General features: G+C 36.0%; 1 protein-coding gene and 1 long non-coding RNA gene across 8 annotated transcripts in view; one reads left to right on the forward strand and one right to left on the reverse strand.

The window, feature by feature from the left end:
- The window catches only part of SYBU (syntabulin), a 109,545-nt gene that overhangs the window by 79,130 nt on the left and 14,765 nt on the right, over nt 1–15,650 (reverse strand). The window lies entirely within an intron of this gene.
- LOC139085102 (uncharacterized) overlaps nt 1–15,650 on the forward strand; it is a 54,081-nt gene that overhangs the window by 8,366 nt on the left and 30,065 nt on the right. The gene's annotated exons all lie outside the window — the stretch shown is intronic.

A 15,650-nucleotide genomic window follows, 5' to 3' on the forward strand; every position in this document is an offset into this window, starting at 1 on the left:
TACTCACTTGATTTTATTTCGCCCTAGTAGCTGTATTATTACACTCTACTACGGACTGCTCACTTCTCCCTAGCTGAGATATATAGCGAGAGATAACAGTGATTTACAGAGGGGGTTTGAGCAGAAAATTCTGTTTCGTTTTTATCAGAAGGAATATGGTTCTCCTTCAAAACTGAGGTTTTTCAGATGGTCTTTTGCCAGAAGGTAATTTGTTTGTTCTGGTGAGCTTTAATCAGAAAAGGTTGACGGCAGGTCCGTAGTTATAGACTCCTGGCATTGGGCCTTTCATAAAAATGTGCATTAGATATTCAAGCCCTGTCTCAAGCATTCTATTCCTGTAACCTGACTTCATCCTTTCCTTTCCACCGTTGCCACTGATACTGGAAATGACTGCAGAATACAAATCATATGATAAATATTTGGGAATTTGTCTTTGTAGTTTTTCAGCATCACTGCCAAACTCCTTGCCTAGAGAGCTGTGTGAGGCTTTTCAATCTGAAACCTTTGAGCGATCCTGTTCTCTAGCCAACTGGGAAGCAACCACATGATGTAACTGTAGCAGCCCTTCAAAGGGATTAATAAACATTTCAAGTTCTTTGACTTCATATTCTTTTAAGGCTTGCTTATTTGTTGGTCATATATTTGTGTCCAATAATTGGAAACACCAGGATGCGTATTCTTTATGGACACCTCCAAAATGTGATATGCACAGTCTTAAGTTGCATTAGTATAAATGAAGATTCGTTCCCTAAAAATTTTAATCACAATGCTACCCCCCGTTTAGTCTGATCCTTCTAAAAGATGCTACCTTTGAATTTCTTTCTGCATTCACCAGTAAATCACTGAATGCACCATACAAAGTCCCTTTCTTGATCCTCTTGAGGCTAAGATAGCACTTCTTGAGAAGTGATGTGGCAAACAGCCAATCACACTGTGCTAGAAGAGAGCACCATCTGGAGAGTAGGTCTAACAACTCAAGGATGAGTAGAAGATGTAGGACACATTTTAGGCTAGTTAATATCCTCAGGTAGCTCTAGATTCTCATTTGTAGGACAGGACTTGTGATTTTCTCAGCGACCAGGCTTTCAAACTGAGGCACGAACACAGGAAATATGTAAAGGTGGACTTTGCCTGCCTTGTTTTTATGCTGTAACCGGTGCATTCCATCTGCTTCCTTTAATGTTGTTAAACAGTCTTCCACAAACTCAGCTAATGTTTTTATTTCACAAAGACGCCATGGGCTGTTTGATGTAAGTCAAAGAGAAGTAAGTCTGGCAAAAATGTTAACAGAGCCAGTGTTTTAAATGTGTTTGGGCAGCACCTAGCTCTCCAAATGGTGACTAAGGCAAGGTATTAAAATCTGGAAGAGCATTTCCTGCTTGAACAGGTCAGAAGCTTCTCTCTTCATTTGGAGATTAGATCTAATACTGTCACCCATTAAACCAATATGCTTGTTATTTACACCCACTCCAAGTTCTGAAACTGCGTTAAGAATGATATTCTTCAAACCTCTGCATTCACCTGCTTGGCCTCTTTTAAACTCAATAATTTAACATTTGGCAAAGCTATCTTATCCACATAGAACGTATACATCATTTTGCAGTCACTAGCACTTTTTTCAGACCCATTAACAAGAATGGAAAAGTACTGGGCTTGCTAAACAATGATCATCAGAAGTTTGATGACTTTTCCAACGATGTGGGCGAGCCTTATATTTACTTTCAGAAAGGCAGTCTCATCTGAAAGTCCACTCCCTGACGGGCTTCTAGTTGGGCAATGAGAGAAAATAAGCCAGGGGAGTTTCCAGTTTGGCCATTGTGTCGGCAATAACAAACAACACGACAATCTGCTGCCTCTTGTTTGCTGCAGCTCCCACAAGACGTCTATTCAGGACTGCCAAATTCAAGTTCTCTAGTGGAACAGGGGTGGGGATTTTTCAAAGCTGATAGCTCTTTGTTGCATTTCATGCCTGTTTATTTACATTGTCCTTTTCAATGAGGAGCCCATGATGTCGTTGACAAAAGCAGAACTATATTTCACAATGGCCCAACTGGAATTTTTTCTTTAGACACAGAGAACAAGAAATTTTACCAGATTCATGGTGCTCTTCACCTCTGCCTGCCGTTCTTAACCCTCCTCACACCAGGAGCCATTCTGTTGTTCCCTTCTGCTCCTGTTTTTCACTTAGTTTTTTCCCTCTTTTCCAAATCTTACAGCTCTTTTGCAGTTCCCTGGACATACGTGCAATCTAGTGAACTGTCAGTATGAGAAGGGGAAAACACATATTTATCATTATCAGTTAGTTTTAGAAATAGAAGTGGGTGTTTTTGTAAAACCGTTTCTCAAGTCAGTTTTTAAAAAATTATACTGATAAGATTCTAAATACATCTGTCATGTGAAACAGACATGCTGCATAGAAGAGGACAAAAAAATTAATTTTGCTTCTATATCAACCCGAATGTTTATGAATCAAGCTTCCAATTAGCCAAAGAGCTCTGATGATATAACTCTAAAATATACCTAGTTCTGAGCATCTTCTGGCAGTATCCATTTGGCTTCATTTATTTTAATAAGAAATGTATAGAAAGACATCTTTCCACATCGATTTCAAATTTAAAATAAAACCAGAACCATGTTTTTTGTTTATAAATCAAAAAAATAAAAGCTCTGTTACTTGTAGCCTAGGAAGGGAGTTGGTCCACAGTTATTTATAAATTCTTTAATTTTTTTCCATTTACAATTATAATAAATGACCTCAGCACTATGGTAAGAAGTTACAAGTTATTTTAACATCTATTTTATTATTTATATATATTGGAAATATGAGTATATCACAAACTTTCTGGACAGTGCACTTAACTGTATCAGTATTGTGTTTTATTTCAAATAATCTAGTTAGAGTTCCCAACTGTTGTCTGATATTTTAATATTCACACTGGCCATTTTTCACTGCTAAGGTTTATTTTCTATGGCTCAAACGCAAATATATTTCCAAGTGTAGTGTGGCTAGCCTGTCTAACTGTTTGCAGGATTATTATCTGCCCAAGCATAGGAAAACTTTTAATTCAGAGCTAAAGAAAACAATAAAGTGATTGACAAGAAATGATAGGAATTAAAAATAAGTTAAAAGCAATAACTAAATAAAAATAAATAAGACACATTAATTAATATCATTTTCTACTCACTTAACAAGGATTAAAAAATATATATTTTTTTTTTTAAAGATTTTATTTTTTCCTTTTTCTCCCCAAAGCCCCCCGGTACATAGTTGTGTATTCTTCGTTGTGGGTCCTTCTAGTTGTGGCATGTGGGACGCTGCCTCAGCGTGGTCTGATGAGCAGTGCCATGTCCGCGCCCAGGATTCGAACTGACGAAACACTGGGCCGCCTGCAGCGGAGCGCGCGAACTTAACCACTCGGCCACGGGGCGAGCCCCTAAAAAATATTTTTGACATCACCATCTGACTCTAATCTCCAAATTGTTTTCCACTAAACAAATGTTTACTGAATATTTATTCTGACTCTGATACTGCTTTTACTTATGACAAATAAAAGGGAGGTCCTCATTCCACAGTGAAAGGAGCTGGAAAAGACATGGATTGCTGGGAGTTATCAAAGGAAATTCTGGAAACATGCAAGGAACAGGGATCTGTCCATGTATGTATCTATAGTCGCTGCCTCTGGAAATACAATGCAATTCTCGATACCATATCCCAAGAACCATAAGATAAAACAGGAGAAGATTGAAGCTAAAGTGATTAAATGGAAAATGGGAAACTAAAATGGAAAAAAGGAGTGAGGATCTTGTATGAGGGGACTAAATCTACAAGGATTCTAATCTGGAAAGGGAAAGCTGAGTGGCTTTTGGACAGAAGTGTGTACACCATACAGTGTATAGATCTAGTGATCTCAGACTTGTCCACTCAGCAAATGCTGGAATATGAGTACTGAGGAAGCACCTCCTGACCCTTGAGAAAGTTAAGACAGAGTCAGTGGTTTCTGAAGTGCAGAGAAGCTCCCTGGTGGAGGTAGCGAACAGCTAAAGAAACTATTGGGTATGGAAAGGAAATTCTAGAGTGGCAATTTGTAAATAAAAAATTATGATATTTATATATGGAATGAAACCAGTGCATAACTTTGCTCCCAAATCAGATGTCTGGTGCCACCCATGTAAGTGCTGTGAGAATGAGAACCCCACAAGGCAGGCCTAGACAGTGGTGTCCTGGCAGGCACAAGGTACTGTAAGAGAGTGCAGTTTACATGTGCCTGGATAATACAGAATAGTTTTAACTCAACCAAATGGAGAAATGGCTTTAAAAAGTGCCCTGCAAAGGAAGAGCAGATTGAAGTTCATGCTGAGAGTGCAAGGAGAACCAGAAAATGACAGAGTTGCCTCTTCTCCCAGTGTGAACTCTTCATCAACTACATTATCAAGTGAAAACAATGGAAAATCATTTATATATACTCAAGGCGCATGCTCAAAAACTGTGCTATAATAGAGGTATGTGATGAAGGAAGTTTGTAGAGCGCTGGCCCAGGGTCGTATAACATGAAATACCAATATGCACGCTTATCAAATCCATTACCTCCAAGCAGTAATATCTACTGAACCATTGCAATCTTTGATATCGCTGCTATGTTCTCTTCTCTTGAGAACTTTTGATTTCTCTGTGATGCTTACATGCCAAATTTAGATGTCCAGCCTGTCCAAGGTGAGGTCTCTCATCTCCATATCTCACCTGGACACGTCTACTTGGAAATACTCCTGTCTCAAACTCAAACTTTATGTCAAATATTAGTCATTATTTCTTGTTCTCCCTAAATTAGCTCCTCATCCCAAATTTACCTATGTCACCCTCATTTCTTTAGGACATGAGACGGAGAATAGCATAGACGTTAAGAGCACGGGATTTGAATCAAGGCTGCCTGGATTAAAATTTCTGCTCAGCTGCGACTTTGGACAAGTTACATTTCCTCTATGAATCTGTTTCCTCGTCTACAAAATGGGGGAAATACTAGTGCTTACATCAATAAACGCATCAGGAAACTCAGGAAAATCCACGCAGAGCACACAAAACACTGTCTGGCTCAGAGCAAATGCTCAAAAAACATTAGCTATTATTATTTTTAACCTGTGCTCAAAACTCTGAGGTCATTTTTGACCATCTCATCCGCATCTTTAATCTTCTGTTTTCAGTCAGTCACTGAGTTCTGTTTCCTCTCAAAAGCTGCCCCTGGTCTAGTCCCGTGGCCACTGCCCTAGAGAGACACATCCTCCAACTTAGGCTAAGGCCAACACTCTGTGACATGATCTTCCTTATGCAGTCTCTCCTCGACTCTATTCTGTTTCCAGACAGGGCCACCTGGGTCTAACCTTACCATAGGAATCATCCTGTGGACACTCTCCTCAAATCTTTACGGGCAATCTGACGTCTACCAGAACATAAATGTAAATCATACCTCTGGCTTTAACAGCCTTCAATGTAGGCTTTACTTTGCAAACTTCTTTGGTTGTCCCCGCCTGCTTTCAGTTTTCTTTCTCTGAACTAAAGTAACTGTTGCACAGAACTTAGCACTCACTCGCCATTTGTTTTCTAATTATCTGTTTGTCTTTTCTTCTCAACCCTGAAGGCAAAGCAATAGGTATTTTACTTTCTTTTTTACCTTCCCAAAGCACCTGGCCCCAAATACAGTAAACAGATTGTTAATACACACTTGTTGATCAGTTGATTAAAATATTTTACAATATAGAAAAAGTAATGGATGATATTTATCACGGGTTATGACTTGAAACTTGGATCTGGGAGATACTCCTGATTTTTAAGGTGGAAATCAGGAAAACAGTTACTCTCTTCTTCAACACCACGTTTAATGCCACTGTTAGGGATTCCACAAATATTAAGTGAATTATATCAGGCAATAGAAATACAAAGAGGCATAAAACTCAGTCTCTTCTCTGTCTCCTTCACTCATATCTTACTTGGGGCGGGGAGGAGGTCAAGTTCATAAAAATATTTGAATAAAACAAGGGAATAGGGACAGAGATAGGACTGACTTCGACAGGGACAATAAAGGATAGAATGGGATAGGATAGTCTCTGGGTCAGACCTAATATGACATTTCCTAGGTATCATCTGTCATGTTTAACTCTTACAACGGGCTTAAATATTCTAATTTCGGTTAGTCAGTGCATGTGTGTATAATAGTAATGAATCAACTAGGCTTTTGAATTTGGTCACTGAGTGCATAATTTTGAAAAAATAAGTTACAGTTAACATATGACCAAACTAATGTTTGATAGAGGTGCTTTCTTTGTTTGTTTTAAAGTGTGATCTAATTAAAGTTAAAATATTCCGGAGGGTACTTTATTATCCATCTTTGTCTTTCCTTATCTGTAGTACACTTTTTACTTTAAGTTCTCTTTTTTGCTCTCATTTTCTAGTCTTCAACTTGTCTCCCAAGGTTATATTTTCCAGCGATTTTACTCCTTTTGCCTTCAAAGAAACACCAGAGAGATGTATTGGCTTTGTTTAGTGTTGCTATGCTATTCCAAACTGAATGGGTTGTCTTGTGCTTCTATCACTAATTAGAGTTTAAATTTGAAAGAAGTGTGCAATTGTAAGAGGTATAGGATTTCGCTTACTGAATGTCCGATTAATATTGCTATTATCATTAACAGAACTAATACATGTGTGGTATGATCACTTAAGATATTAAGCTAAGTCAAGAGGTAATTAGTAATTTTGCACAGTGCTGACCAAGATGATTTCTGGCTTTAAAAAATCACATACAGTATACGTTAGGAAACAAGAAGTAAAACTTTGAAAATGTAAGTAAAGGTATAAGATTTATGTAATGGTTCGAATCAAGAGAAAAAAAGCCACAAAAGAGCATATGCCAATTTAATAGCATATGCACTATTTCTCAAAGCATGTTGCTAGTAACTTAGTCCTGTGAAATGCAGGGAGGAAAAAAAATGTACTCCACTGTCAAATAGGAGTGGGAAATGCTGTATACCAAATGGCTCTTTAAAAGTTCTCGAATCAGATTAAGCTATTAAACCCCTAAGAAATCTTGCAGTAAAGAACCTACGTGACTGTGTTTGACTTGGTATTCACCTAACTTATTTAACCATGGAACTGCTCTCTCAGAAAACGTTAACTCCGGCAGTGTTAGAAAAAACGTACTTCCAGAAAGGCCCACATAGATTAACTGCTAGAGTTCAAAGGTGGGAGAGGCCACTTGCGCTTGGGGAGAATCATTACGAATAAGGAATATTTCGAGTTCGATCTTTAAGACTGAGGTGGAGATGAGGTAGGGGAGGCATCTCAGAGAAAGGGAATATGGTGAGCAGAAAAACACAGAGGAGAGAGCACAAGGTATTCGGAGGAAGGTTTGGGAGAACCTGAACCTGCAGAAGGTTCCATTGGGCAGAAAAGAAGAAATGGGGCGTTAACATTATGCAAACGATGCTACGCAGTAGAATGACTAGCAAACCCTGTACTCCTATGCATTTCCTTTCATATTACCATAATTTCTTAAATTCTTATTTGATCATGAAAGCGACTACTTACTTAAAACGTGAATGGCCTAGGCCAACTCATCCAACAGAAATATAGTGAGCTAAAAATGTACTTTTAAATTTTCTAGCAGCAACATTAAAAAAAGTGAAAAGAAACAGATGAACTTAACAACGTACTTTATTCAACCCAACATATCTAAAATATTATCATATCAACATGTAATCAACATAAAAATTATTAATGAGATTTAATGAGAAATTATTAATGAGATTAATGAGATTAACTTCAAAATGTGGTTTGTATTTTACACGTAGAATACATCTCAATTCAGACTAGCCACATTTCAAGCGCTCAATAACCATGTGGCTAATACCACCAAACTGGACTGCACAGGTCTGTACATTAGCCTAAATTAGCTGGATAAAGCAGTCAATTTGGATAGTTTTCTAATAACTTTAACCAAGATTGAAAGTTCTAAGCTCTTTAAGATTAAATAGGTAAGACATTTACTTTACTGATTTTTGAAATTTATGTTTTAGTTTTTGGCTGGATTTGAAATAGGCAAATTAGGTGTAACTATAGATTAGAAGCAAAAAGCTTCATTTCCCTCCAAATCAGCTAATTAATGTAAATAAATTAGCTTTTTGCTCTCTTTTGGCTCTCTTAACTACTAATAAGTTAAGGAAAGTCAGTGGATTTGTGACAGTGAAACACGAAGGCTCTACTACATGTGCCAGCTGATTTGTAATCATATCCATGCTCTATGAAACGATTTTTCAGGTTTTTAAAATTTTAAATGATTCTTCCTGCTGGTGCAGTTTCTTCACACTTCATCGCATTTCTAAATAAGTGATCATGTAACTGAAGATTTCATGTCCTGAAGGCATTCTACCAATACTTCCAAATGCTCCTACTTAAAATACAAGGCAGTTTTATTCACACTTCCCATTTTGAAGCCACTAAAGCCATTTTGGAGGAGGAGAAACTAGAAGCCTGCTGTTCTGTTTCTGTTTTCTACAAATTCTCTTTACTGAGAACTTGTACATTTCTTGCTAAGTTTCCAAAGCACATTTAATACCCGTCAGAAACTGAGTGAATATGGCACATTCTTTAAATGGGAGCTCTAGAAAATCTGCTGCTTTCAAAAGGAAAGATGAACGCCCACTCCCCACTGCTGTGCCTCTGAGTAGAGAGCTCACCTCTAATTGATCAATGTGGGCACTGGATAGGAATGGAAAATATCCAACAGCACAACATAGTCTTTGAAAGTCCCTGGCTTTATTCCCGGGTTTCTGAAAATCAGCATTATTAACATATTGGGCTAGATAATTCTTTGTTGGTAGGGGGTTGTCCTTTGCATTGTGGGATGTTTAACAGCATCTACAGCCTCTACCCACTAGATGCCAGTAGCACCCCCTCCCCCTGCCCACCCAGGTCTTGAGAAATCAAAAATGTCTCCAGACATTTCCAAAGGTCCCCTGGGCGACAAAATTGCCCCTGATTGAGAACCACTGCTTTATTCAAAGTCTAAAAATTATATACATAAAAATATAGTATGAATTCTAGTTTCAGAGGACAAAGTCATTATTATCTACATCTTCTTTTCCTAAGAGTTTGTAGCCTTTGGAAAATGGATTAGATGCACATATTATTCTCTCGTGTCTCACCTTCTCAATCTCGATGATCTTATTTCAGCTTGCCTTCTAATTTAAAGTTAAATACTCCACTTCATTTTTACCTGGAATTGGTATACCATATTGATAATGTCCACTTTCACGCACAATCAGTTACTACATGTAACAGAGAGTGAAAAGATGTAGTATCTTGAAACCCGTTAGCTGTATTTCAAGGGTGTTTACTGAAATTGTTTTTATAATGACCTGTATACCCTAAATAAACAAGGACACTAAAACTTCATTACCATCAATTTGGTATCTTTCAGTAGTACCACAAAGAAGATGCAGTAATTCATGTTTTAAATAGTACCTAAAACCTCTCCAATCACATAAAATACTATATGCAAATAAAATGCTTCAAAGCAAGATTTACATTTCTCTTTCTTTTTTAAAACAGATCAGAAATAAAGCATCTTATACTTAGTATAGGCTATTTCTTGTGATGTGTAAAATTTGGAGAACTTAAGAACAGTAAAAGCATATTTCATATTTTTAAGCTCATATGTTTGTTTTGAAATGACAGAACAGGCATACAGATGTGATATGAGGACAAGAAACGTAATTTAAGAGGCCAGGTTGGCAGCCCCTGGTACAATGTATACAAACTATTTGTTCTCTACTACCCTCTGGTGGTTAGTTAAAAAAAGTAATAGTTAAAAAGAAAACCTAAAGAAGCTTTGATCTAATCACTGATAATATCAACAGTTACCATTTATTGGTAAACACTATACTAGGCTTAATGAGCATTCTCTTATTTAACCCTTAACAGCTGCTTGAGATGAGTATTATGACCCACACCTGATAATTAAGGAAACTTGAAGCTCAAAATGTTGAGGTAACTTGTCCAAATTGACACATCTGGTAGCAATAGCATTTAGATTCCTACTTCCTTTATGCCAAGGCTCAAGTTCATTCTTCGTGTTTTACTACTTCCCGGGCAATTCTTTTTTTAAAAAAATATTTTCGTATTCATATTTTTTATTACATAAGTCTCAGTTGCACAGCATTATAATTTAACATCTGTGTACACTGCAAAGTGTTCCACACCAAAGACCTAGCAGCCGTCCAGCACCATACCACTGACCTCCTTCGCCCATTTCGCCCACCCCCAACCCCCTTCTCCTCTGGTAGCCACCAATTTGTTCTCTACCTATGCGTTTGTTTTTGTTTTGTTTGTTTGTTTTGTTTTTTAGATTACACATATGAGGGAAATTGTATGGTATCTGTCTTTCTCTGACATTTCACTTAGCTTAATACCCTCAAGGTCCCTCTGTGTTCTTGCAAATAGCAAGATTTCTGGCAACTCTTAACAAGAGCTGGCCCATGAGGCTTGTAATTCAAGGAGGCTAATGGACTTTTTGGCAAAACAGTGGAGTCTTGTCATATTCTCATTTAAATTAATCAAATTCAACTATTCAATTTGAGAGAGGGAGAGAGAGAGAGACTTTTAATAGTGTAGACCTTTTCCAGCTTAGGCCTGGGAGTTAAAGTGAAATAAGAGATATGAATCTGCTATTTCTTTAGTTCTCACATCTCACTAAACCATGTGTTTCTAAAAATACAAATATTTTTATATAAAGGTTCTAATTATAAACCAACAAGTTCATATGGTATTTAACTTAAAAAAAGTGACCTGTTCTGATGATGGAAGGAAACTGGCTAAATAGTGAACTATGGCCAATTTAAAGAATTTTCAAATATAATTTGAACATTATTATTATTATTATTATTTAATTTGCACACTTTCTTTAAAACCTAAACCCAGCATACAATGTGATTCTACCATGTGAGCGTATGTGTGTTTGTAGGCTAAGACAACAGGGAGTAAGGAGTGATTTTAAAGGGGATGTCACTCCACAATTTTCCAACAAAAAAAATGAAACCAAAAAAACATATTCTTCATGGTACCATTTAAAAAAGCAAAATAGTATCTTACTCTTTTAGATCACTGGTGGCAAAGATGCATATATTTCAGAGGTTCTCAAGATGAATGCAATTCAGATTCAGCCAGGACAACACTGAACGGTAAGTGTTTTCTTTGCAAATTGAATAGTCCTTCAAAAAAGTCACAGTGAAAAAGATTGTGCTGATAACTCAAGCTCAATAATTTATACCTTGAAATTCCCCTTATTTTTATTATGTATATCTTCTGAAAAATAGTAAATATGTGTATTTAATTCAAATACATTAGATTTTAGATACAAATGGATTGAAATTCATCTACATGTCAAATATTTGAGTGCCTATGAAAGGGAAGACATTGAAAACAGAACAAAAATTTTACCAGGCAGTGGAAATGCAAACTTATTTCCCTAATTTATTTAATTATTCTATGACACAACAGACCTATGAGATTGAAGATCTTCATGGCTGTGGCATAAATACGTACAAAATCTGAATGAGTAAATACACTTGTGCAGTATTATTAGATAAAACATATGGATGTGTTGAATTTCAAATCGAAGACATCTTATTGTCATTTCTGATTAAATACCACGCTGGGTTTTATTCAATCAGTATTTCTGGAGTGCAAGTTAGAGATTCTACTAATGAAAAATTTCTTTGGTTTGATTCTTTCCTCTTTGCACTTGTCTTCCCCAACCTCTCCAAAAGGATGTAAGGCAGCCAGAGAAGAACATATTCATTGATTTCATAGTTTCCATATAAAAGACATTTATTTGGTAGCTTAAATAGTGCTTATGCCTTGATTAAAACTGTGTAAGTAATATTTGTGTAAGTAATATTGACTGAGCCTGGATCCTAGCTATATATGTAAAACATGGGAAATCCATACATGTTTGTGCAGTTAAAACACATTAATCCTTCAATAACCGATGAATACTTATCATAGGCACATTTATTTTCAGTATAAATGTACAGGATTAATGGTCTTAGGCCAAATGAAGGAAAGATTAGTGATAGGCAAAGAACTATGAACAGAACTCTAATAAATAATTTTCATGATGTAGAAAGCAATTTCTGTTATTGGCTATTACCAACATATATATGTATGCATCAACATACTAATAAAAATACCAAAGATAAACACTAAAAAGGTAAAATTCTACTTTAAGGAAATTTTTTAAATCAAATTTTTCATATTTACAGAAAGAAAATTCCAGAAAAATACACCTCTAATAATATTACCTTATATACATATTTTTTTTGGAGGAAGATTAGCCCTGAGCTAACATCTGCTGCCAATCCTCCTCTTTTTGCTGAGGAAGACTGGCCCTGAGCTAACATCTGTGCCCATCATGGCTTGCCAAGCAGTGCTATGTCCGCACTTGGAATCCGAACCGGCAAACCCTGGGCGGCTGAAGCAGAACGTGTGCACTTAACCGCTGAGCCACTAGGCCGACCTCTACCTTATATATTTTAGTCTTACAAATCATTTTCATGTATACTAGCTCATTTAATTTCTAAATACTTTTTGACCCTTACGATGATGTTTTTCTATAATACTATTTTTAAAGAGCCTATTAGTGTAATTATTTTTGGTTTTGTGAATACTATTGAATTAAGATATAAATGGTCGTTCACTTCTGTCATAACTGTTTAGATATAATACCTTAAATAAAATTTTAAATTAAAGAACATTTGTTTTATCTCTGCCAGGATATCAGTTTTTACCAAACAATCCTGATTCCTTCCCTTCTCTTCTTCCTCTCCCTCTCTCCCTTCCTTTCTTCCTTATATATTATCATTTGGGGAATATAATGTAATTATCTTCTCTATTTTTCTCTAAAGAAATGAGAGAGAGGGAAGAGACATTGCTTTACTTTATGTAAGTAACAAAGGGAATCTTAACATAGAATTTCTCATTTTTGTTCTCTAAGGAATAAAAGAATCTACAGGTTCTTTTTAAAGGACCAATTGAGACAACACTTCTCAAATTGCTCTTTGCAATTTACAGCATAGTAACTAGGTATGAAAATCTTCACTTCAAATGTATAATGTTAGTTTTTCCTCCCATAATAATTCTTTTTGATAGAGTGAACTCAAATTTATATGCAGAAAACCATTCCTTACGGTGAAGTCATATTAAGTTCAAGACAGATTTTATTACAGATCTTTCAGGTTTTCTCCTTATTATGGGTGTGGCATAGCGTTTTCTCAAAAAGAGAGGAAGGCTGTGCCTGCATATTTCATAAGCTTCTTATTTATTATTCATACTATTAGAGAGAGAAGGAATATATACACATGGAGCATTCTCTCAGATGTGTCCTCCGAGAGGTACACTCAGCCTAAACTTCAAAGGGTCTCTTTCAGTGGGGGCTGGAGGGGGACTCAGTGAAGATGGCAGATGGCCTTCCTCAGATATATTCTTACAGTAATACTCCAGTGCGTTCCAAGTTCTGCTGGAATTTAATTTTTGGCCTCATGAATTAGCCCAATAGCAATTTACCCTAAAATAATTTTGATTAATATAGTGATTACAGCATTTGAAAAGTTTCAGACTACATAAGTGTGTTCTATGGGTTTCAGAAATATTATTTGCTGAAACATCAAAATAAAATCTCTAATTCAATTTTGGGAGCACTCATGTCACTTATTTATTTACTTGTATAACTTGGACTCATGCTTCTTGCAAGAATATACAGCTGATTTAGGACTATGACTTAATTAATATGCACTGAAGATGCTGTGGGTACTTTATAAATATTTAATTATAAAAATGAGGACAGCGTGTTCCTCTCCACTTGAATTAAAAAGGAGTTATTAGTGTAAATCCTTTTGAAAAACTCATTTATGAAGTCAAAATGAACTAATAAATTGGGTGTTAATATGTACTATGTAACTTAAGAATAGGAATGAAAACCTTTTTCCTTAATATCAGATTATATTTTTTCCTTGAACCATATACATAATTTCAGTAAGGAATGAAATATTAAAAAGAAAACAGGGAAATAAAAATGAATTTTAGAAGTAACCTCTTTCTTCACCTCACTTCTGCATATATCTGAGACAGATTCATAGTTGTTATCTCAGGAAAATATTTACTGACATAAATAAATTAAGTTCTCATGTAGTTGGTTATCATTATTAGAAGGAATGTAGCAAAAGCAAGTAATTTTAAGGTTGCTGTGCATTTAGTAAACTTTAGTTGAGCAACGTAGAATCTGGGGTCTCAATATCAACAGCAGTTGTCTAACGCTAATTTCAAAACACAGAATCAGCTATTTCATACACAAAATATAAAATAGCGAGAATTCAACTGAAATAGAAAAAGCATAAGTAATTTCTGTATTGAGATTTACAACTTGATGTCCAGAAGTTATGTGATTAAAAATGACAAATATTTTCTTAATAAATTGAGCTGTGGACATGATACCCAAGAGAGAATGGGATTTTCTGTATAATTAAGAACATGTCGTTTGGCATTTAGTGGATTGTTCCGGCAGTAGTCAGTTGATATCAACATTTAAATTGGCTAAGATCTCAGAGTATATAGGGTGGAAATCTCTTCTTCCTCTCTCTGTTAAGGAAGATAAAGAAAAGAAAGAACTAGAAATATGTATTCAGTTGGATAGAAGCAAGTTATATACATATGAGTTAAGATTTGAGTTGAAGCTTTTTAAAGAACTTGTGTCAATAAATGGTAATGGTTGTTCACAAAACTAAAAAATTTAAGACACTTTAAAAATTAATCCCTGGAAACTTTAAAAAAAATGAGAGAACTCATTTTCAAATGCTTTCTGCAGTACATTTGCCACCCTTGCCAAAATAAGGATGCATTTTAGTCATTTCCTTTTCCTTATTTTAACAACAATTAGGCAAATTAATAAACTTGCATTTTCTGCGTGACTTCTTACTTACTTTGAATTTCCTTAATTACTTTGAAATGAATTACAAAGAAATACACATCATATTCTATGCAAAGCTTTGAATTAATTCACTTTAAAAAACAGAGAATCAACAGATTTAGGACCTAAGTGTTTGTCCATATGCATTGTCTGAAGGTTAACCTGGGATTCTTTTTTTTTTGAGGAAGATTAGCCCTGTGTTAACATCCACTGCCAATCCTTCTCCTTTTGCTGAGGAAGATTGGCTCTGAGCTAACATTTCCTCTACTTTATACGTGGGGAACCTCCACAGCATGGCTTGATAAACGGTGTGTAAGTCTGTGCCCAAGATCTGAATCAGCAAACCCGGAGTTGCGAAAGCGGAGCACATGAACTTAACCACTGCACCATAGGGCTAGCCTCTAACCTGGGATGTTTTAATGTTAAAATTGATAAGCTCAAGAGGGAAGGGGAAAACTAACTTAGATTAAGCATCAGCTGTGTGTCAGGCACCACGCTAGACACCTGAACTTGCATTACCCCATTAACCCTTTCAATAACCCTTTAAGTAAAGTAGTAAACCAGCCACTTGTTCTAGATGAGGAAATGGGCTTGGGTATTTTCCAAACTGCAGGCTGAGGTGGGTCTCAGGGAGAGGAGAACTGT

Source organism: Equus przewalskii, chromosome 8 (genome assembly GCF_037783145.1).
Source record: "Equus przewalskii isolate Varuska chromosome 8, EquPr2, whole genome shotgun sequence".
NCBI classification, from domain to species: domain Eukaryota; kingdom Metazoa; phylum Chordata; class Mammalia; order Perissodactyla; family Equidae; genus Equus; species Equus przewalskii.